General features: G+C 43.7%; 1 long non-coding RNA gene across 1 annotated transcript in view; it reads right to left on the bottom strand.

Annotated features, from left to right (window-relative positions):
- The window catches only part of LOC128084856 (uncharacterized), a 29,901-nt gene that overhangs the window by 3,810 nt on the left and 2,504 nt on the right, over positions 1 to 23,587 (bottom strand). Inside the window, exon 2 of the long non-coding RNA XR_008208705.1 lies at positions 8,979 to 9,128. This is a non-coding gene — a long non-coding RNA (uncharacterized LOC128084856). The remainder of the gene's footprint in view (positions 1 to 8,978; positions 9,129 to 23,587) is intronic.

Genomic DNA, 23,587 nt, shown 5'->3' with positions numbered 1-23,587 from the left:
ACATGTCAGACACTATGGAACATCCCTTGGGCCACTTCCAGTCAGCCATCCTAACCCTGCACCCTCCCAACCCCGCGGGCTCAAAAAGCAACTAAAAAACCCCACCATCTGCAGCGTGCCCCTGCCCATGAACTCCAGACTTGATGACTTTCTATAGCTCTCAGTCCTGGATTACATTCTACATACCACAAGTGCACTGCCAAAAGGTTCAATAAACAGATCATTTTTAAGCAATAGTTTCATTGCATGCTTAGAAACAGAACTAGTTATTGTACCTCTGCTTGTATCATCATCATAGTTGCCTTCTCTACACTCCATTAGAATAGAACTGGAATGGTACGTTCTGACCTCAAGAAGACACGAGGTTCACATCTGGAAGCGGTGCCGTGAGGTTAAGCGTTCTGTATGTTGAGTTCTGGACTTCTTCTGCACACAGAAGTGCTGCTGATGTTAGGAGGCATGGATGGAACTGCAGGTAAGTGAAAGCGTCCATCCCTCACCTGCCTTGCCCACCATCGAGCTCACTATAAACAGATTCTTTAAGTTCTGACTCTCACAGTGTATAAAGCTGGGATCCCACGCTGCTTAATTCAATTTGGCAGATAACATTGGTGAAAGGCATTGATTTCTTCCCCCACTGCCTCTTTCTCTTCCATCAATTTTCCCAGATAAGAGGCCTGTGGCTCAGACCCTGCTGGTGACGGATGCCTTGTAATTGCTTTCAATGGATTATCACCAGACATCTAGCAGGCATTTACAGTGCTGCAGCTGTAATCAGAAACAGTCTCACCCAGTAGAAGGGCTCTGAGGAACAGACAGCTGTTCCTAGTGCCTCTGCTTTGTCTCTCTGCTCTTATATCAAGCCTAACTTCCTTTATTTACATTTTTATTACAGTAATATCTAGGATGTCCAATTGAAACCAGCATCCAGACAGGCTAAGTGCTATTTAAGTCCAAAGAACCTTTCTCTGCATCTGACAATGTACAGAATGGCTCCAGCTACAAGACAACTATCCTTCCATTTTTCTGGATCAACAAAGTTTTCTGCCTTGCACAATTTAGTGTGAAAAATATAAGGAGGAAGTCTCATATATCCACTTGTTCCAAAATGAAACCTCACATGCTCATAGGCATTCATCCTGCACCAGGAACATGCCAATGAAACCTAGCAAAGATATGCATGTGGCCTTCCTCAGAGGTGAGACTGTACGAAAGGCTCCCATCCCTCCCCCTTTCCTTCAGCAAACTGATCACACTTAGCAGGACAAAACCAACGTCATCCCAGCTCACCTGTTTTCTGTTGCTGTTGGGAGCTATCATTCTCCAAGGTTCCTTCCTCCAACACCAGTTCTACACTAAGGGGTTCCTGTGCTACCTAACAGAAGCTGTGTGTTTTCCTCCTCAAACTAACAGGACTTAGATGTCCTCATTCCCTTTCTTGAGGTGCTTTTTATCAGTGCTTACCCCACACTGTCAGCCCTGGTTTCAATTCAGTCATTCATGCAGGATCATGGTTTAGTCAGTCTATTGAGGACATTTACATAGAAATGGCATCTTGATAGGAAAGATTTTCATGCTGAGTACAAGCAGTACAAGCTTCACACTTCCAGTCCTTAATTCTAACCAAAAATCAATGCTACTTTAAAACAAGATTCATCTAACATGATGTTCCAGCTGAAAACTCCCTCTTCTATCTTTGAGAACACCACGAAATCTTTCTTGGAGCAAATTAAGAGTTACTGTCAGTCTGGTACTTGCATCATCAGTGAGAATCCTTCCCTGCATGCTGCACACCTACGTGTCTCACAAAGCACTGATGGGCCCCATTTTAAGTGATTTCCCACAACTCCAATGAATGCCTCCTCAGAATCTTTCGCCCTGGCTTCTTACACATACAGAAGTTGACTTGCATGTATGTATGTATGTATGTATGTATGTATGTAAAAAGAGTTTTTTAAAAAAGCATCATGAGACACAACAAGAAATAGGAATATCCTTCACAGTTTTTTGCACCTTAGAAAGCAGAGCGAAGGCAGGGGAAGAGGGGACAGTGGATTTGCTGGCTCACATGTACACACGGGCTGTGGGGCTTGTGCAGCTGGGAGATAATGTGCTTTGCAGGTCACTGGCTCCTAAACACCGTGTTATCTCTGTGTAACATACACCTTGTTGTGTCTCTCCGCTTAATTACAGCTGATATGCAGGCTGTAATATTGCTTATCATTAGCTGGAGGATGACAATTACCTTTTAAGATTAAACTATTTTCTTTTTTTCTTCAGCCAAGTCTCTGTATGACACTTCCTTAGCCCAAGAAAAGATTTGCACAAGCAGAACAAATCCATGTACTAATTGGCTATGTGCTCCTCATAATGATGTATAATTTAAGAAGCACGCGTTCTGAACATCACCACCAGTCCTCAACACTGCACAGAGCCTGTATGTAAACCCAGAGGGTCAGCTAGCCAGCTACAATTGCCCAAAAACCTCAGACAGCAATAAGGGCAACAAAGTGCTGTGACCTTCTACACCAAAAAAGCTCCAGCGTGGTGACTGCCAACGGCTGTCACAAAGCTGTCCTTCCCATCACCACCACCTTTCAATGCACTTTCCATGCCAGCAGCTTTGCCCTCTCTTCTTCATTCAACCCTGCATCCTAAGAAGGCTTGGAGGTGTTTTAGACGACTCCTGACCTATAGGCAGAGCAGCAGTTACATGCTTCCTCCTGCATTACAGTGCACTGCACAAATCTGGGACTTACTTCAGCAGGATACTGAGGCATACTTCGTTTGAAAACAGCATTCCATACATACTAATGTGGTTTTTTTGGTTGTTGTTTTTTGTTGTTTTTTGGGGGGGGGAGGGGGAGGGTTGGTTTTTTTTTGCTTTATCAAGGCTTTTGTTTCAAAAATGGACATAGTTCAGAGATGGGGAAGTAGCCTGAGAGAGTGGGCTGTAAAAGGATCAGCTAAAAGCGGTGAGTCTGCTCCAGCTGAACTGTCATTAAATAGTTACACCTTTTCCAAGAAACAGAGAAGTGTTGCTGCACATGAGCTACACTCAAAAATTGCTCACGAATACTCTGCACTAAAATCCACAAGGGCCTGAAAGGAGATTTAACTACTGATTGCCACAATAAAACTTAAAGACTGAATAAGAACTGTTTCCATACCCCTACTAATCATTTATGAGAATCCCTTAGAGCAAAGCCTTCAGCTCCCAAGCATAAATGCCATAACATACAGTTGTGATGACTCAGTGTCAGAGGTCAATGGTTTAAATCTCCTGTCCTGTAGTTTGTCAACTCCTGTTTATCCTATCCAGCACAGCACAAGGCTACAGCATATAAATCTTCCAAAAACGTGTTTTGATCTTTCACCTACAGTAGATTAAAAATAGCCCAGAGCGAAAGCTTTCAGCGTTTTGTCATAGCAATTTCTGTGTCAAAAAATGATGGATAGCTACGTGGAAAAAGGATGAACCATCCCAGAGATGGTGTAACGAAGGAGGCTGAATTATATCCAAGAAGGAAGAGTTTTACTCACAGTGGAAACCCCCACCCAGCTCACCCCACTGGGTCTATGTGCTGCAGCATGGGACACTGCACTACAGCCATGCTGGGAGCTCCCTTTCTCCCTGCACGTGTCTCTTTCAAACCTCAGAGCAGTTCTGGGAGCTCAGGCGAGAGCCCTGAGTTTGTTTTGGATCTCATAGCCTTCTAGCGTGGCTTCAGCAGAAAACCCTTCACATTTCATCGAACAAAACACAAATGTAAGGGTGCTAATTTTCCCACATTTCCATTAATCAATTATTGGTTTAATAAAAGATGCTGTTATCACTGTACATCACGCTCTGCTTGTACCTGTAGATCACCAAAGCCGCAGCTACCAAAGTGAAAAAGATCTCCCAAGTATTTGCAGATGCCTCCCTATTCATTCAGAATGATGCACACTTTCCTAACAGCTTATAAAGAATGTAACATCTGTTTACCAGACACCTTTATGACATCCTACCTCTGTGAGCAGCGTGCTAAGATTTAAGGAATTACCATGCTAAATCTCACACAGGTGCTAAATTAATGGCACCAAGAAACACAGAATTGCTGACAACCTCTTCTTTCTTCCTGGTCCCCATCCTCTGAGGATTCCACAGCAAAACAATCCAGATACTTATTGAATGTAAACCCATCAGTGGGGAAAAAAATAATAATTCTGGCAGCTCTCTAACTCTCATAGATTCTGTGATGCCCAAAACATCCATGCTGAGTCTCAGAAGTCACCTAGGCTGAAAGAGGCGCCTTTCAAACACAACTAACAAACAAAAACAACAACACACACAAGAACAAGAATAAACCAAACTAAACCCAACTAAGTTTTGCACGAAAGCTCTCTAGAAATGCTTGAGAAGCTGCAGGACTGCACATTCTTACCAGCAATACAAGTCCCAGCTCCTGAGTGTCCCAGAAAGCCTGTCCTTTTACTTCAGATTCAACTCAGATCCTGCTTCGTTAGAATCCAAAGAGACACGACGCATCATGATTGGATCTATAGAAGGAAAAGAGCCCATGACCAGCCAACACAAACACCAGGATGCTGGGGGGTTTAACTGAGCACTACAGAATCCTTCTGCCCCTCAGAGCTTTGCTGTTGGATGGATGGAGCACAGGCCCTTCCAGACCCAGACAACAGCGGCACAGATTCCTATCTGGTATTGAAGTTTTCTGGCTGATGTAACCACGTAAGAAACTGTCTGTCATCCAGAAAGCTGCAGTTTCACATACACAGCAGTGAGAGAGAACACATGGATAAAAGGTACAGCTGCTAAACTTCACACCAGAAGCCAATCCAAATGGAGGAAACGCAGGAGCTCCAAGCCAGACACAAAAGCATCATTAAATGCAAGACGAAAGAGAAGAATAAAGTAAAACGTGCTTATCACAATTACACTACAGGTATTTGTATTCTCTGTTATTCATATTTGGTATATTGTTGAGTTGAGTAGAATTTAGAGGATCAGACAGAGTATGAAGTTCAGACGCCGCCTCAAACGATGCATAATCTAGATAGTTACGTCAAACAAAGTGGTTGGATGATGAAAGACAGTGAGATAGTAAGGAACTGATCCTCCCAGTGCCACCTCACACAGTGATGGAAACGTAACCACGCAGTGCCTCCCAGCACTGAAGCAGGCAGCACTTGCTCCGGCCGGCACTCAAATAACAGCAACTCATCTGTGCTCCCCAGATAAATCCCATCTGTGTCAGAGACCAAAGGGCCCTGACAAGTTCTAGATAACGTACAGCAAATAGCCCAAGTGCAAAGGGAGACAATTTCCTCCTCTGGTCACAGAGCCAGACAGTGTCCTCAGCTCCATGCTACGCCATGAGAACAGAGAGGATCTCGGTAACAGGTCAGAGCCCATCTCTGCTCTGCCAGCCTGCACTCAGTCACACGGAGCACCCAGTTATAAGCAGTTTATATGGAGGCAATAAACTATTTGCAGATGTCATAAACATTTTACAGGTCGGGGTACTAAACATGCTAGGGTTAATAATTATTTACTAAAGCAACTATTAATCATTTACAAAACATCTATGAATTGAAATGCTGTATAATGCATCACTATGTGTAATGGCTGTTATCTGGGTGACCACACTGGAGATCGGTCCAAGGATCCCTGCAGCTCAAAGATTAACCACATTTCTAAGGCAGAAATAGCTACAAGCCCCCGAAGGACCTGTGACAGGCTCACACCCTCCATGATTCAAAGAACTGCAGACAATACTGTGAAGTCAGCCAGGACTCCTTACTGAACAACCAAAGCATTAGTTCTTTTTGATTCACTGTCACATGTAACTATAGCCAACCTTCCAGCACTTCTTTTTTTCCCTTCCCCAAAACAATCTGGCTAGCAAATTGGAAGAAAACAGTGAAATCTTCCCCTCCTGGGGCTGAATGTCTGTCACCTCTGCAAGCACACACACAAGGATTGCACTGTTGATGGATAGCTGTCAGCCTCAGTTACATCAGTGATTAGAGAAATATTGAGCAACTCAGGTTGGAGAGCAAGAGAATAGGACCCACTTACTCCTTCCACTAAATACATGCCTTGGTAGCTGATTGCAGTCATATTACCACTGAATGGGGTGCTTCACACGCCTAAGTACGTGCTTAAACCCTTTCCTGAATGAAGACTGTTAACCTGTGGGACAGACTAAACTACAACGTAACCCTGGAAATACAAGAATAGAGTCCAGGGTGCGTCTGTGCAGTTTGATAAGTGCTAATCTGATAAAGTCTCAGCCACACAGACTGCATGCGTCAATGAAGGCAGTGCAGCAGGTGGATACGACATGGATGCTGCTGATCTGCCCGACAACAAATGGAAATTCATTCAGAGAACTTTGTGCTTTTGAGATGAAAGTTGAGGAGGCCTTGGAGGGCAGACACAGAAGATGAAGTTATCAGAACGACAAGCAGACTTAACAACACCACCACCTCTTTATCTTTTAATTGCCAATATAATAAGGTCATAGACCTTCAAAAGATAGACAGATGCCTCACTCTGATTTAAATCATTGGGCAGTAAAGCACCTCTGAAAATCTGGATCCTCGTGGCACTGATTTTAAAGCACAATCAAATTTATTATACAGTACCAGTGTTTCAGATGACACTTTCCTTCTCCAGTCAGCATTATGGCACAGGAGGAACACACACACATCCACTTTCTGTATAGCAATAACCTGCGTCAAACTTGGCCCATCAGATGGCTTACCAACAATAAGGTGAACCACAGGTCTGTGGTGATGCTGATCTCAATCTGCTCCTGCACTGGTGGGTTGCTACCGCAGTCTGGTGGAGAACACCACGTCAGGGCAACCACCTTCCAGCTGCTCTTTGCTGCATCCACAGGTTACGCATTTTTACCTCACGGTAAATGCACGACTGACCTGTGAGATATAAAGCCTCCCGTTTCGAGAGCTGAAGAGAAGGTGATATTGACCACGTCTCCACGTCCCGTTCAGTCAGTAGGTGCTCAGGATACACCTCTGCAGATACCAGGTTCAAGAAGGGCAGTAGCTCAGAGCGGCCCAAAAACAAAGCAGTCTTTGTTCGCACCCCGTGTGCTGAACACCCATGGCTCTCCAGCTGACTCAGAGGCAGCTCAGGGACCCAACGCTTTCGAAACTAATACTCGAGGTCTCTCTAAATTAAGTCATTGATGATTAGTTCTGAAATTTCAAACAAGAATATTTCCCTGTCTCAGGGCACGAGAAAATTTAAAATAACCGTTTCTTCTTCCTGTCTCTTGAACACTTGGTCTGTAATGAAGTCCAAACCCTACAGCAAGGCTGAGTTCTCACCCAGCAAAATAGAGCAAGGGCCAGTTTCATTTCCCCCCAACACCAAAATGCTTAAATTCCCTGCTTAGCAGAAGAATTGTGACTCTGAGCTAGACTCAGTGGTTTCAGTTCGCAGGGGGTTTGTTTCCCACAGCTGCTCTTCAGCCAAGCTGTGAACGAAGCTGAAAATTCATTTGAAAAACCTTCTATGGTTTCTCATGCTTTCACAATTACATTATAGCTCTTTCCTCAACATTTACCACCCCCTGCAGGGAATTCCCCAACACATGGGTAAAATTTACCAGGCAGGCTTATAAAACACTTGACAACTATTTTATCTCAAACAATGCAAAAATTTGGTTACAAATAAATCTGGGAAATTCTCTTTGATGAGCCCTGGATTCTGTTGTGGAAGCACGGATGTTTGATGTCCTGTTCTGTGGGCTGACCTGGAGCCCAATGAAGCAACTGGAAGGGGCTGCATGGATATTAATGGGCTCTGAATTCTGTAGCTGCTAATGCCTCTCCCTTTGCCTGTGACTCAGTAGGAAAATCCCAAGAGCTCAGGTGAGGACAACAGCCTCTCCATGACCAGAAGCTTTTAGTGGCTGGGGACTCTGCACAAAACATCAACTGAGCCAAGCCAAGGGCAAGATTTGCTGTCTATCAGATAAGAACAGGCTTTGCAGGTCTCAGTGCAGGGTCAGACTCAGCTCTTTACCAATTTCATTTGTACCAGTCCTCAACTGATTGCTGAGGCCACAATACTGCACATCAGAGTAACAGTCCCCATGGAAACCAGCAAACTGGCACCTGCTTGATGTCTTGTTTTAAAGGAGCTGCAAAGCTGCTTGCAGTCACAGAGGAAAACCTTCTGCAAGCGTGCAGCTCCCGTCATTATAGCATTTATATCTTCCATGCCTCAATTACACATTTCACATTGCAGCTTTGCCCTATTACTGAGACACTGCACACTCTAAATGCTCAGGTGCTCACCAGAATCACTTGGGCCCATTTACAACCCCTTCTCTGTTGGCTGTTAAAGACGCTGTCAGAAAGTAACACGGAGCCAACGCCTGAATTCCCATCCTGGAACCCAAAGCACTCATTTCTGAGCCCCGTTGACAAATCAACTGAATTTTGAGTTATTTGATGTCTATGTCAGAAGTGCCTGAATTTTACATCAGCCACTATTCCTGGACCCTCAAACAGATAAGAATGAATCTATAGTGTTTCTTTAGTTGGATTACCTCCCCAAACCATACTACTCCGGGGTTGGAACTTCCTACTACATACAAAAGCTGTCCTAAAGTACATCTTTGATCCTTCTTTACAGCCAATACAACATAATGAAAACAGTTCAGAAGTTTGTAACATATTCACACACACTGCTGCATGAAGTTCATGCCCATAAACACCATTTTTAATTGATATATTCTGTCTGATCAAAGGAAATCACTGAACATGGAATCAACTACAGTGACACACACTGGAGAGTAATTTCAAATAAACATCATGTAAACAACTTCCTGGAATGTGCTCAGTGGCACCAGCACGTTCTTTAAAAAGATGACACACAAAAAGGGGTGGGGGAGAGGGGGACAGCCAGATTTTAACTTGGTGTAACAGATACTTACACTAATAAATGAAACGTGTGCGAGAACGCTCCCAAACACATTAAGGGCAGCTGACAGAGAATGGCTCCTGCCTGTATCAGAAAGCTCTCTCACGCGGGGTGCCTGCAGATAAGCTGCTCGTTGGGAATGGTTTCCCACTCCAACCCGTACCTGGGAACAGTTCAGAAAAACATTAGCTGGCATGGGCCAAAGCTCTGCCCAGAAGCATTCCATTGCTTCAGTAGTGTAGTATCGTATTCCACATTTGAAGAACATTCCTGGGAACATTCCCAGGCATCCCTGGTTTTACTAGCATGGACACAGTCTAAGATTTCCAGATGCTTACTAGAATAACGTTTTGCTACTTGGACGTTATCTTCTGAACAAAGGACCCAATGCAAAATAAAAACGAAAGGCTTAATTATGGCAGAAATGAACATTACAGTAACAGTATTGCCAAAAAGAGATTTTTGGTCCAGTTTGGAACACGCACATTTCTCACTTGCCAGAAAGCTGTACGTTCATCAGACAGCTATCTGACACCCTCATTCGATGCACTATTATTCTGGAATGAACAATGACAACCACAGTACTTAAGAAAGACAGCTTGTAGATGAAATGCAAACACCACTGGCAGAAGATTTTAACTCTGGAATTTAAAAGAGATCTTAAAGCGTGAATTAAAACGAACTATGATGAGGAACGTCAAGCGTCTCTGCTAGTGAAAGCACAACCACAGCAATGCTTCCTGCCCACAGCTCTGAGGCTTCTCTTTTCCTCCTTTTCACCTCTTTCATCCTCTTTGTCTCTTTTGATCAGTGCAACAAAGGTGTAATTTTAACACACCGAGACAAACCAATTCCAGCTGCCACGCAGATACACCTTAGGTTTGTAACAAAGTTCCATTAAATCATCATCATAAAAACCATCAGCGATGTTCAGAAATGCAAACAGAATGCGAGGAATCACTAGTAAAGGAAAACAAACATCAGCACCATGCGTTTGGGCTGATCTCATCCTCTTTTCCTGGGACACCATGCTGGCAGTTCCCTGAGGCAGGATATTAGGAGAGACAAACCTTCTGCCTGACCCAGTACAGCGGTTCCTATCTTGATTTAATTTAGTCAGCATAGAGAGCAACATGTGTTAAATGACCTAAAACGAATACCACCATCAGGACAGGTGAACCAGGGCCTGGCACTGTGACAACAGTAGCCTTAGAGGGATTTTAAACTATTGACTGAACAGAATATGGAGCGGAGAAAAAGCTGTGCCAGACGTCACAGGATAAATGCACAGCCATCCCTGCCATATCAAAGTTTGTGCAGCCCCAGTCCAGCTCATTCTCTCTCAGCTCATTCATGTGAGAAAGCACTGCCAACTTCAAGTTATTCAAAATCTTTAGTCAGACTGTGAAACGCTTTCAATTCAGAAAAATAATTTTTTAAATAACTGAAAGATCTTGAGAGTCATTTGGAAGAAGAAAATGAATTTTTCATTTGCTTCCTCTAATTTCCAGTTCCTGGTGTGCTTGCGTTTATAAGGATTTTCTTCTCTAACCTCAGAAGCCATAAGAACTCAGTGCTTGGAGAGGAAAAGCCAAAGGACCCATGTCATGACTCCAGAGATGGGCAGGAAGAAAAATCCCAAGTGTCACAATGTTAAGAATCAGAGTTGGCAAAATACCTCAGATCTGAAGAGGTGAAGAAATATGAATGGCACTAGACGGACTCGAACAGCTGTACATACTTCAGCCCAAGACTTCAAATTTTCTGTCAAAATATTATACTGAAGAACTAACATTCTCCATGGAAAGCAGATATTTTTGGTGAAAATGCTATTTTATCAAAACTCCACTTTCCATTAAACACAGTTTTGACAGAAAATTTTCAGCTATCCTTATTCAGTGTTATGCTCTGTAGTTGAAAACGTTAGCAGCTTTTTTAGGCTGTCTCTACAACTGCAAAGATTTATAGGGTCTTGGCAAAGACGGCTAACAGGAAAAAAGGCTGATCTAACCACCAGTACCTTCATATTACACATGTTCCTGAACATTATTTTCACTTAGGTTTAGTAGTATAGTGACAAAGCACAGCAATGCTACTTCAACAAAGTAGGATTTACCTTCTGTGTTGTTGTTTTTGTTTTTAAATTACTACTCCTAAACAGCACTAACAGGATATCCCTCTTCTCCTAGTAAAGCATTGGGGATCTTCACTTGGTTCAGCATGCGGGGTTCTCACCTGGTCAGACCTGAGACTGCTCAGTAAGCTGACCTGGGGAGCTCTGCAGGTGGAGTTTGCTCCTTCCTCAAATCCTAAAGAAACTTGAGCAGGATGTCTGCTGGCACCGTGCAGTTCTCCCTAGGCTGTGCTCTGAAGGCAGGCTGCTTGCTGCTTGTCTTGCACTACAGGTTTTTTTAGAAAACAACAACAAAATACCACCAAAAAAAACCAAACCAAACCCCCAAAAAACTGAGGTCAGAGGGCACAAAACAGAGGTATTTGGAAAATCAACAGAGGTATTTGGAAAATCAGAAACACACTGTCATAGAAAAGGAGTGAGAAGTCTAGAGAATTTCTATTATATTTCACAAACTCTTAAGATTACCAGAATCTCTTTACAAGATGTTGGGGCTCTGCAGCGTCCATCCCTACCCACTGAAGTTTGCCTAGCCTGGAAAGTACTTAGAAACAAGGTAGATCTCATCAGCAACAAGGCGAAACAGAAGCTGCAGCAATGACCTTCACACAGTGCTCAGATAACACAGGAATGATTAACAGGCAGAGACCTTCCATCCTCAGCACTCCAGGTGGGCCACTTGTGCTGCACAGAAATGAAGTGTTGGGATGTCAGCTTGTGTAAATCAGTGCCTCCAGTGCAGTCAGTGGGCCGCACTCAGAACTGCTGTGAACCAGCAAAACATCATTAGGGTCAGTGGAGTCAGTGTTACAACCACCTGAAAAGCTGACCTGAATTTGGTGCCAATATTAGAGCATGTATTACTCATGTCCCTCCTTCACCTCCATCCTCTACTCAAAGAAACTCACTGGGTCATAATTATTAGCAATAGTAGCAAAGCTCACGTCCAGTCACCGTACGACAACAGACAGCCTATTTTAACCTGGCGATCACTAATGCAACACATTTGCAAGATAAGCACATGCTAGCAAAAGCAAGGCATAAGCCACATACACAACACTTCAGACCTAAGAAAAACCACTACATGTACTCCAGTCAGACTGAATGTAGATCTGAGAAAAGGAATGCCTCCGTATAATGTCACTCTCCAACTAGATTAACTCAAAAATGATGCAGAGGAACAACTGCTTCCAAATCAGATGTGTAGACACGTACACACAGAGACATACATACACTTTTTGCTAATTGTCTCCATGGAACCTCTAAATATCCACTGACATTATTATAAATCCTTCCTTCCTGCAAGCCAGCATTCCCCAGCCCGTTCCATCTCTCACTTCCCCCACAAAAATGACAGACTGACTCTAATCTCCCACCTGCATAAATCTCCTACAGACAACCACAAATATTTTAGCTATGCTGATTTATGGAAGCAAGAGCAAGACTAAACCAGGAGATATATCCTCCATGCACAATGACTGATGGCTTGCTGCAAATCTTTCCATTTAAAGCACTGTCACTTTTGCAGTTCCGTAGAGAGAGAGGAGAGGAATAAAATAACACTCAATAATGCAACTTATGGCAGCTCCTGGGGAAAAAAAGAAAAAAAAAAAGAAAAAAGCATTTGTGCAATCTGATTTCTCCCGTTTTCCTGCATAAAATCCTTGCTTCTAATTGAAGAAATTCTGCTGGAGAAAAGACGTGAAAACAGCTGCAAGATTCCCAAGCTTTCTGCCTCTCCCCCCTCCTCCAGCCATCCCAATTTCTGACTTTGACTGTGGCAGTCTTGATTTACAGCACATGGGAAGATGGCCTCTTAACCATTGCTGTGCTTACTGATGGTTGCCCACTTCAGTATCCATGGACAGAAAGCACAGATGATTTCAGAATTCTAGAAAAGTTAATGGCAAGAACCCTCCTGAATTCAGCAGACTAAGTGCCGAGGACCACAAGGTGCAGGCAGCTCTCCTGGACCTCAGCAAATATTGAGCTAAGGAAATACAAAGCTGGCTTTAGTCTGACAAGACCAGGTCCATTGAACTTCCTCGTGTCACACAAGCAGAAAAGACACAAACTGCCCAAGAGGCCTGTAAGCATTTGGCTCGGTGTCCTCATGCTGTATAAGGGCCCTGAGGAGGCAAGAGGGTTCAGAAGAGATTGAATTCACCTAGCTGCTCCGAGCCAGTCTGCTTTAAGATGTTTCCCTTTAGTGTTTTGCACCAGAACGTCAACAGGGACAAGTCGTGCTGCTGTGGCAACACATTATCAGCCCTCTGCCGAGTGCTGGTATTGCACTTTCAAAGAAGTGGCCTGAGACCTGAAGTTAGAGAGCAAATAACGGGGCTTCTGTGTTCCTGGCTCCAGTGACACCATATTCCTAGCACCATTTCCTCTTCAGCACCTTTGCTGTAGCAGGCTAAGCTCCCCACGTTGCCAGAAGCCCCAGTTTCACCTGCTATCACAAGCATTCAGTGGCAATGTCCAAGCAAACAGCTGCGTGCTTCCTGTTCCATCGTGACTGATGGACTGCTATGGAAGACCTTACAGCCTGACCACTGACCACACTACTTCTAGTGTTTAAGTGATTCACCAACGTTTTGCTGGCAACAAATCATCTATCCTATCACTTCAAGATACTAGCTAAAAAAAAAAAAAAAAAAAAAATTAGAGCAAAAAGAAAAGAGGGATCGTGGAGTTGGTTAAAAAGAAAAGCAATGGATATCTTCTGTCTTTGCAGTGGAAAGCAACACATGCATCTCTGCAATGTGACGGTTATTTCAGGGCCTGTTACATGCTCTGCACGGTCTATTATATAGAAATTGGGACTAAATATCCCCTCCGTCTCTGTGAATAATCACTTCCGTTCTCTGGGTCTTAACTTCCTCAGTCAGTAAAATGGAGAAGATTTTATATCCCCTCCTTAAAAATGCGTGCAATGACAAACCTTTATGTAATAGCTAATTTTGCTATATCGTTAATAAAGGAGGAGACCAGCTGCTGAGGATCTCGGACACATTCCCATCCGTATCAGTGACAAACTTGTACATGCTTCTTTAGGGTTCTCATCCAACACTCAGTACTGAACCTTGGGAATACCTGTTTTCCCAGGAAAATCAGCTTTCTCTCACTATGAGTAAAGATGAAACAAACCAGCAGTAACACTTCGCTTTTACCTTTTTTTTAGCTTAAAAATCCAACCCAAAGACATGAAAGCCAAGTCCTTATTTAAAAGGGAACAAAAATAAAAGGCAGTGGCAGATGCTCCATGAAGGCCCCAGGATGTAACTGCACAGGGATTTTGCTTCTATAGTTTTCCTTTGGGTTGTTTGCTTAAAGTGGACAAACAATGCTATTAAGCAGGATCTGAATTTAAAACAAACAAACAAACAGTGCAAAAAGTATACAAAAGGTAAATTAGGAATTTGAAAGGTTTGGCAGTGGGCTAGAACAATCAACAATACGAGGGCAGCGCTCTTCTATTCCACCCATCTTATGAGCATGCAAAACTTTTCAGTGGGCACGTCAGTCTGACAGCAATTGACTTGGAGAATTCTATTTCAGTTTGTACAGTTTTAAGTACAAAACAGTAATTTCTGAGTTCAATAAGGCAGATGTTGGTGAACTGCACTAGTGCAAATTGTGCGCCTGTATAAGGACATATCAGCTCAATGAGGCTTACAATGATGCTCCCAAGGTGACACTTTGTTCTTTGCATCTTAACATGCACATTGTCTCTGTGGCTGCACTGCGATTGCATAGTTGGGTTAGAAAAAAAGATTGATTCTGCTAACACAAAAATTGAAGGCACAGACTTTGACAAGCACAAATTGTAATTAATGTACTTGCTGTGAAGTAGCTGCTGCCAGGAAAAAATGAATAGGAATCTGGCTTAAATAGCCTAGGAATCAAAGAACAGTTCCAAAGAGGTCTATGTAAAAAGCTGTGTGGTAGGAACTCAAAGGGAAAAACAGAAAGGTCTTAGCCAAACCATGAGACATCAAGGAAATGGGAAAGAGAAAAAAAAAAAGTTTTCTATTGCTTTTGTATTTCTATCTGTGCCCCTTTGGACACCTGGACAATGATTTCAAATGACTGTACTTAACACTAGCAAAGCCTTTGGTGATGTGCAAACCCAAACATGCCAGAACAGTACAAAACAGTTCTACAATAACATTATCACTGTGTCAGAAACAAACACATGAAGTATAGATGTTGTGGTCAAGGTGTAGGAGCCTGCCAGACACAAGATAAAGAATATAATCTCTAAAGCAGTCCTAGTTTAAATTCTGAACATTCTTTAGAATGAATGAGTAACTTTTGCTGGCAATTATTGTATTTCCACCCAAAAGTATGCCTGAGACCAAAAATCGTGCGCACACATGCATGCACAAACAAGGTAAAGGATCCAACGTTTACTGACTTCAAATAAAAATCACTTCCACTGACAGCTGAAGCACGACGCTCTGATTTAGACCCAACATGCAGTATCTGTGTTTTCTGCACGGAAGCTGCTACTGCTCAGACAGAATGAAGCAGGTGATCTCTGTACTCCACATTATGGGGGCAGAATGATATAATACATGAGAGGTACACAGAGCCTTAGCAGTTCATAGGCTTGACCTACTTCAAAGAAAACCAGGCAGGGCAGTGGCAAGTTCATGCTGTGAAGAAATTGTTGCTGCTCCAACCTACCATGCCAGATCGTAGGATGCTGCTGTGAGGTCACCCACGCTGATCCACTATAGAATTCAAAGACACAAAGTGACCTATTTTATGTCTGGTGAGGAAATAAGATGCTAGGAATAGCATCCAGAGGCTTAAGCACCTGGTCACTGACTGCAGGGAAAGCTCAGCACAGACCTCCCCAGCACTACCTGCATGGGTTTGTGTTGGAAACGTGCTGAGCATACAACAGTGCTCACTTTCAACATATCTGTCGTTTTTGTGAGCGATCTGCAGAGCATGGAGAACCAGAGACAAACCACACCAATCTCAGCTCAGAATACTGAAAAGTAACTCCTTAAAGAAGTGCTCTCCAACCAGAAATTAAAACAGGGGTACGCTTATAAAATTAAATAGTGAACAGCTGCCTGAAAGGTTTCTGGAATTTCAGGAGGTCAAGTTCTGAATTAAGAGCCAGGAATTTCAAACTGGAAGCAGCAACTCGCGACAGTTCAATTCTTTCTGTAATCCCTTCACAAATACAGCGGTGTACATTCACGGTTCACTACCAAAAATTATGAACAATTTTTTCACATCAACTCCAAACGACGGCGTCATTTTGGGGGCAAAACCAGCGTGTTCCCTGACAAATGAAGCACACCCTCAAAACACAGCAAGTGTGCCCCAGAACTTCTCCCTGCTTTGTCACTTTGCCATAAACACAAACTCTATTGCTCTATTCTGACCATCAAGCTCGTGGAACAGTAAACACAGCACAGATACTACAGCAATCCCCATCTCAGTTCTCCTTGCTTCCTCCTGAAGGCCTCATGATCTCACTGCTAAATCACTCATCTTGGTTCTGCACACAAATGGGTACACACTACCTAATCCAGTGACATATTTTTCTTTTACTGCTGGGTGCACTTCTCTTGGCATCCAAACACTTTTGGTTTTGCCTTTAAAAACAGCTTGTGAAATGGAAAAGCTGGGAATATTTCCTGTGCAGAGAAAAGGAAAATGTATTTCAAAGCAAGTAACAAAGCTGCCATTCCAAACGCTAAGAGGAAAGGTTCGTGAACGAAAACAGCTTACCATCTTTTGCACTTTTAAGCAAAATTCTGATAAACTGAGGGAACCTGTAACACTGCAGCCTGGATTATTAGCCCTGAACAGGCACCAAGGGCATCACCAATTGACTGTAGGTGCGGATTCTGCATGCCAAGAGAGACAGATTTCATAGTGTCAGCTGAGATGCGTGTGCCGCCTTCTTTTGCTCCAGGCTGCAGAACTGGCATATAAAAGGCAGACTTCAAATCTGAACTTTCCTCGAAACAAAAGGGCTGGATGGTTCACATGAAAAGAAAATACATGAGAAAAGCAAACAAATGTACTCAGTAAGCCAAGTTTCACTGCGAAAAGCAGCATCAATCCATACCTTAAGTAAGCCATGGCCAGCCGACACAGCATGTTAACAAGTGGAGAGGATGAACTACTCTGGAGTGAACTACTTCGGATACTCCACCAAGTTAAATGATACAACACCAGTTAATACAGCACACTTGTAAAATCTTTCATAAGCTTTAGTATTTTACTCACTTGAGAACTCTTGACAGTTGTTAATACACCTTCCAGCCATCCAATTAGGGTAGAGGAATGGCACAACGCTAGTAATTAATTTCAGAATATAAGAGAAAATGATGGTGATTTTTCTTCCCTCTTTTTAAAGAAAACAAGTGCTATAGCTGACATCTACATCATTTCTCTAACAGCGGTACTGGGAAAACACTTGCACGTCAAACAGGCTGAAATCTGTGTAAGACTAAATCCAAAACAGCTCACAGGACTGATGGATAGATATATTTCTTAGATAGTCACAGACAACTGGGAAGGTCTGTTGCAGGTTTTATTTTTGGCTTGGTTAAATGTGATATATAAGATTATCAGCTGTACTACAGAGAGATATAGCAGTAGTACAGAGACAAGATCTGGGCTATTTAATGAAACACCTTCTGTTAAATCTGAGCTACATAAAGAGACCAGATCCTGCAAGCCTCCACAGGCACAAGCTGAGGGCCTGATCAGCACACTGTTGTATCTATCAAAGACAACCAAGCACAAAATTCTCCACATGTTTGGGGAAAAAAAAAACAACAAACCAACCACAAACCAATAAGCAGATGAACATAACTCCAGCAAGACTTAGGAAACCAGGGACCTCCTACCTGTCTTGCCACCAGTATCAGCTCAGAATTCATCTCAAAAAGGACTGACCTCCAGAGCTGCTCAGCACAGCACAGTCTTGCAGTTTAGATGTAAAACCCACTGAAAATGGATCATGGTCATGTGGGAGAGACGGGATGAGCACGGAGCCTTGTAGGCATTTGGAAGCATCTCAGCCATACAGCAGGACAAGACAAGATCTCATGCTGTGTCATTTGCATTTCTGTGGCTTCCGCATTTTTAGCAATCTATTGAAAGGTAACACGGACAAGCAGCTCACACAAATTCACCCAGATAGCTCCTGAGCTCAACCAGTGCCTGTGAGTCCAGCTATTTCTTGCCAATTTTGCCCGTCCCCTTATCCTGAGTTCTGCCTATAAAATAGATTTAATAATAGCTTCACATGCACTGAGGGAGCAAGATGGGCACGCAGAGGTGAAATCAAGTTTGTAAAGCTCTTGAAAATCCTTCAGTTGCAGACACTGAAGAAAAGTAAATATTCAATGTTAGACTCCTGTGACTTTAAATGGACTCCAGATGGTCCAAAAAGCTTTCAGCTGCTTTGGAGGTTTTCTCCCATTGTAACTGGGAAGTTCACACATTCAACTGTCCTTTTTCTTGAACCAAGTTAATTTCTCTTACTACTGCAATCACAAAGCGTGATGTATTGCTTCCATCCAAGTTCTTGGCCAGTGGATTGCGGTCACCACAAAAAATGCAGTCTAATTCTCTGCAAGGTACGCCAACTCCATATAACCTTGTAAATGCCAAGAATGGTGAAAGAACAGGGCCTGAGAAAAGCAGAATATATTATTTCACTGTGCAGATAAATAGCTAACACTGAATTGCTTGCAGCAGGGAAGGAAATCATATCAGACATCTCTCCGTGATCTTGGCTCTTCCTACACAGATCCTCACTTTCCATAATAACTCACATGGAACAGGAATATTGAAACAACTGCTGTGCTTGTCCAGCAAGACAGGCAGCAAAGGGCTTGAGCAAAATGACCACGGGTGCATGGTGCTGATACTACGTGGTAACCTTTACCATTTTCTCTGTTTAGCCAAGATAAACGTCCACACTCACAGTGTAAGGCAAAAAGAGGCTTTCTGAAGAAAGAATTAAGAGATCTGAAGCGAAGATTCAGGTTGTAAAAACGTTGGGCCAATTGGCATCTGCCTGTCCGGTAATTCCTTCTGTCTTTTATCTTCTGAACTGTGTAACAGCGTGTGACTAATATCAGCCCTCCTACTTCTTCAGCCTAGTCATTTTAGCTGGTATTTTAAAGCGTACCACACTATGTGCTGACTTGCCTCCACCCTCTGCTAGCTTTCCTGTTCTAGAGAGAGACAGAGAGAGAATGACTCATGCATCTCTCCTACTATTCAAGCATTCTAAGCAAATTTAAAGGAAAGTTTTAAAAGTGCTCTCTAGATTTGGGAATGTCTAGGTGGGGTTTTCTTTTTTCTGCATGCTTGTTTGTGCAACATCATACGTAGTTTTCCAAGCTTTATGAAACCTGGACATGAAAATTCTGTGTAATTTGAGCTACTTTGAAAGTGTAGGCTACCATTAAGTGCTGGTTTTTCACTAGATGTTTTCATTTGAGCTCAACTCTTGACCTCACACATGCTCTGGGGAAAAGCAAAACTCCTGGATAAAGGCACCTACTGTTGTCCCCGTGACGGCTGCCTTAAGAAATTGAGATGCTGTGTTCCCTCCCATTAGGGATTTGGAGGTGCTTGTTTTTCTGGATCTCAACTACCTAGGAAAGGCCTATGAGGATGAGGCGAGCAAGGACAAAGGAATTTATGCTGGATAGTTTGCTTGAGGGTCTAAGCTTTCTTACATCACGCTTTAAGATCCCTACCTCACTTCAGGTACAGTGGCAACCTCAGCTTTAGGGGAAGACACAAGTGGCTGCAGAACTGCCCTTTTTTGACACAAAACCACACAGCCTGCCTCTAAAGCAACCCAAACATGGATGCCAGCACACTCCGCCAACCTGCCCTGCTGCTTCACTTCCCAGCCCTGCTCTGATGCCAGCAGAGGACCAGGTCAGCGCTGCTGTGCTGCCCAGCAGCTGCTCTGAGCTCCTCTGGGCACTCTGTGGGTGCTCCCTCCTCACCCTGGCACCACCCAGACTTTTCAGAGAAGGAAGTTCCTGCTTTACAGTTGGCTCTGCTGCTCTTAGAACTGAATGCAAATGCAACCGAGATTTCCTTTTTTTTTTTTTAAACGGCTCAGCTACTTTCATACAGCTTTCCCTGCACGATCAGCTTCCAAACACAGCTGCAGCCTTTCTTCCATCCTCACGCCCCTCAGCAGCAGCAAGAAGACATCCTCGTTAGACAAGACAAGCGATGCTGCTTCCGGCGGGAGCGGAGCAGCTCCGGGCAGGAGACCGCCAGCCCAGCCTGGTGTCGGGCCGCTCCCTCAGCGAGATGCCGAGCCTCCTCAGGCGCGAGGCGTTCAGCAGCGCGCTGCCCGGCGGCTCCCGCCAAGGCGAAGCACGGAGGCGGAGCAGCGCCGGGCGCGGAGCTGCCCCTACGCGGGCCCCGGGCTGCCGCCTGCTCCCTGCCGGCAGAGCGGAGGCGAGCCCCCGTGCCCGCTTCGGCTGCGCCCCCTGGCGGGCAGTGCAGGCAGTGCCACAGGCCCGCGGGGCAAAGCCGCCCCTCGCTGAAGAACCCACGGAGCCGCAGCGCTGCCACGCGCGCCCCACCGCCATTTTAAGCAGCTGCGTGTTTCAAAACCAAGCGAATGCAAGATAAAAATTAAAAAAAAAAAAAAAGAGCCGGATCCTAGAAAGCTCGGGTCAGCACTTGCATCGCAGGATGGTGCCCCGAGCAGCGCTCCCAGGCACGCCCCATCTCTGTGCATGGAGGCCGTCCGCTGCCTCGCGGCTTTCCAGGCTTCTTTGCACCCGCGTGCTCAGCACGTGCAGCAAGCTGCGAGAACCTCAGCTGCAGCCCCTGCTCCGAACCTCGGCTGGGGCTGCGCCTGCCGGGCTGAGCCTCGCGGCGCTCCCTCATCACAGCTCAGCCCGCAGCGTCTGTGACTCACCATGAAAACCTCGTTTTCGATTTATTAAAGCTCCGAAAAAATAAAAAAAAAAGGGACACTGAGAAGCAGACAGCATCAGTACTGCCAGCCCGACTCGTCCTCCTCACAGGCCAAACTATTTGTCTGACCCGGGATGTGGTGTTTTATCACTTAGAGATCGCAGGTTGCATTGTGAACCCTTGGCTGGCTGGATAATTTGTCTCTCAGCTCAGAGAGAAATGATGGAAGTCAATTTGACAGCTGTGAGGCTCCCCAAGGATTCCAGACCCGAAGTGCACAGAGCAGTGACAGACATGGCAGCGCTCCGCATATCAATGAGGCTGTGCCTGGGAATAATGCTGAGGCAATACAAATTGCACGTGTTCAGCTGGAAGGTTATCACTATCATTATGGTTATTAATTATTGTTATTATTACTTCTATTATTTAGGCAAAAAAAAAAAAAAAAAAGCCAAAAGCTCCTCTTGGTCTCATAGAAAACAGATGAGTTCCCAGTTCTGACCTACACACTGCCCTCAATTTCGTGCAACAGCAGCAGTGTAAATGGAACTAGAGGGTTAAGAAGATCTGGCACCATAAAAAGCTACAAAGCTTTTTGCTACTTAGAAAAGGAACAGTTGGACTGAGATCAGTGAAGAAACTGCCTGAATTGGGACCCAGCTTTCCCTGTGTCTTGTACTGAGTGCTGCAAGTGAAAACTCACTTGATTTCTCCTCTCACAGTGATGGTCGCTGCCCTGTAGATTGTAAATGATTAGTCAGGACACAGGGCAAGGGAGATGGGAACCAAAATGCAAGAATGAAGTACAGGCAGCTCTCCTGCTGTGCTTTCAGACCAACACCACAAATCTATTGAGTTGGAAATTCCAAACTTTGGGCAGAACTTGGCCCTAAATATCTGTAATCTATTAGCTTAAAATAACAACGTGTAAATCTATTACCTGGGTGCGTGGATGGGTGGCAATAACACTGAGTGCCCTTTTCTGCCACTTGCAAATACATCTGAAAGGCAGTTTAGATCCTTCCCTTATTCCACCTCTCTAGGCATTCCTGGGAAGTCTTGGGCCCAAATATCATTGACATTGAAGTTAAATGCAGCATAAATGAAAAAAAAAATAAAGCCTCTAAGCTTTAGTTTCATATTCATTTTTTTTTTGTCACACAAGAGAATAGAGGTCATTCAAAACAATATACTAGATCTGCTTACATAGCAAATTTATCTCTAAAGAAGTAGATTTACAAGGGAAACCAAAAGCTCAGTGGCAACGCCATCAAATGAGTCAAAAGCAGCACAACTGTGTGACTAAAACTATGGTAACTGTATAGATATAACAGGCAGTCCTGCTTTATTAAATGAAACCTCTAGTGAATCTGTTATCACCATAGTAACGCTGTAGTTATGACATGGAAACATGCTGAACTAGTTTGATATTAACATCTGGTTAGCATCTGCACAGTTTCTTATTCACATTACTAAAATTATAATCCAAGCTGAGCAAAACTTAAGTAAGACTGCAGCTTTAAGGCCAAATTCTAGTCTCGAGTGCATTATATTCAGCACGCAGGTCTATGAGACATACCCTATTTCTGGATTTACAATTAAGGTCTTGGTGAGGTATGTAGAGGCTAGTTTGAGTATCAGTATGCATTGAGGATGTAAATGCTCACACGCTGTGTTGTTGGTAAGAATATCCAGGCAAAAAAAAAATTGCAAAACCATATGATGATTGCAACTGACCTTCCCACAAGTGTTCTCCACAGCAACCCTGGTTTGCAGAGACTGCTTCATACATTTCAAAGCTGCAAGCAGTTTCAAACACAGCTTGTTTTATTCTTATTTATTTTAAGCCACCTGCCACAACATTTTTTCTGTCTTCTTCCTCCCACAGAAAGTGTGGCACTTTATTCACAAAACGGCACTGGCCTGAATACAAAGTTAGGAATTTTGCAGCCTGAGGAAAGTGATAGGTTTAAGGCTCAGAATCTACACACACTCAAGATGAGAAGTAGCTGAGTTATATCACTAGAAAGAGATATTCCTGGATTTTAAAAAATAGAAAAAGGGGGAAAATATTTTGCTTTTGGGCTAATAATAAATTGTGATATACAGGGTAACTTAAACCACAATATTCATATATTAAAGCTTCCTTCCTTCCTCCCCCCACCTCCCTTTTAAGAATGGTTATGCTTCCTTTGCCACTGAGGCCTATGCATTTGAATTCTAGTAACCATACCCTACATTCATGGATAGAAGAGGGGAACTAGTAAATATTCTCCCAGTTATTAAAGTCTTTTTTTTTTTCTTCAGGATTTTGGACATATGTATGCGATGAAACATTGCACACAATTCCATTCTAAACATGCCTATCCTTGCCTGAGCAAAGCCTGTGCTTGGCATAACCCAACAGCAAAGATGGAGGAACACCACGTCTTTAAGAGAAGCCTGCAAACTGAAACACTTACTCTCCTCAATCTGTCTTTAACCAACTGAATCAAGTACCAAGAGTCAGTAGAAATAATCATATAAGTGAAGCCTGTAAT

The sequence above is a fragment of the Tympanuchus pallidicinctus genome, unplaced genomic scaffold (genome assembly GCF_026119805.1).
Source record: "Tympanuchus pallidicinctus isolate F22 unplaced genomic scaffold, pur_lepc_1.0 scaffold29, whole genome shotgun sequence".
Taxonomy (NCBI): Eukaryota; Metazoa; Chordata; class Aves; order Galliformes; family Phasianidae; genus Tympanuchus; species Tympanuchus pallidicinctus.
This window is presented reverse-complemented; position numbering and strand designations above follow the sequence as displayed.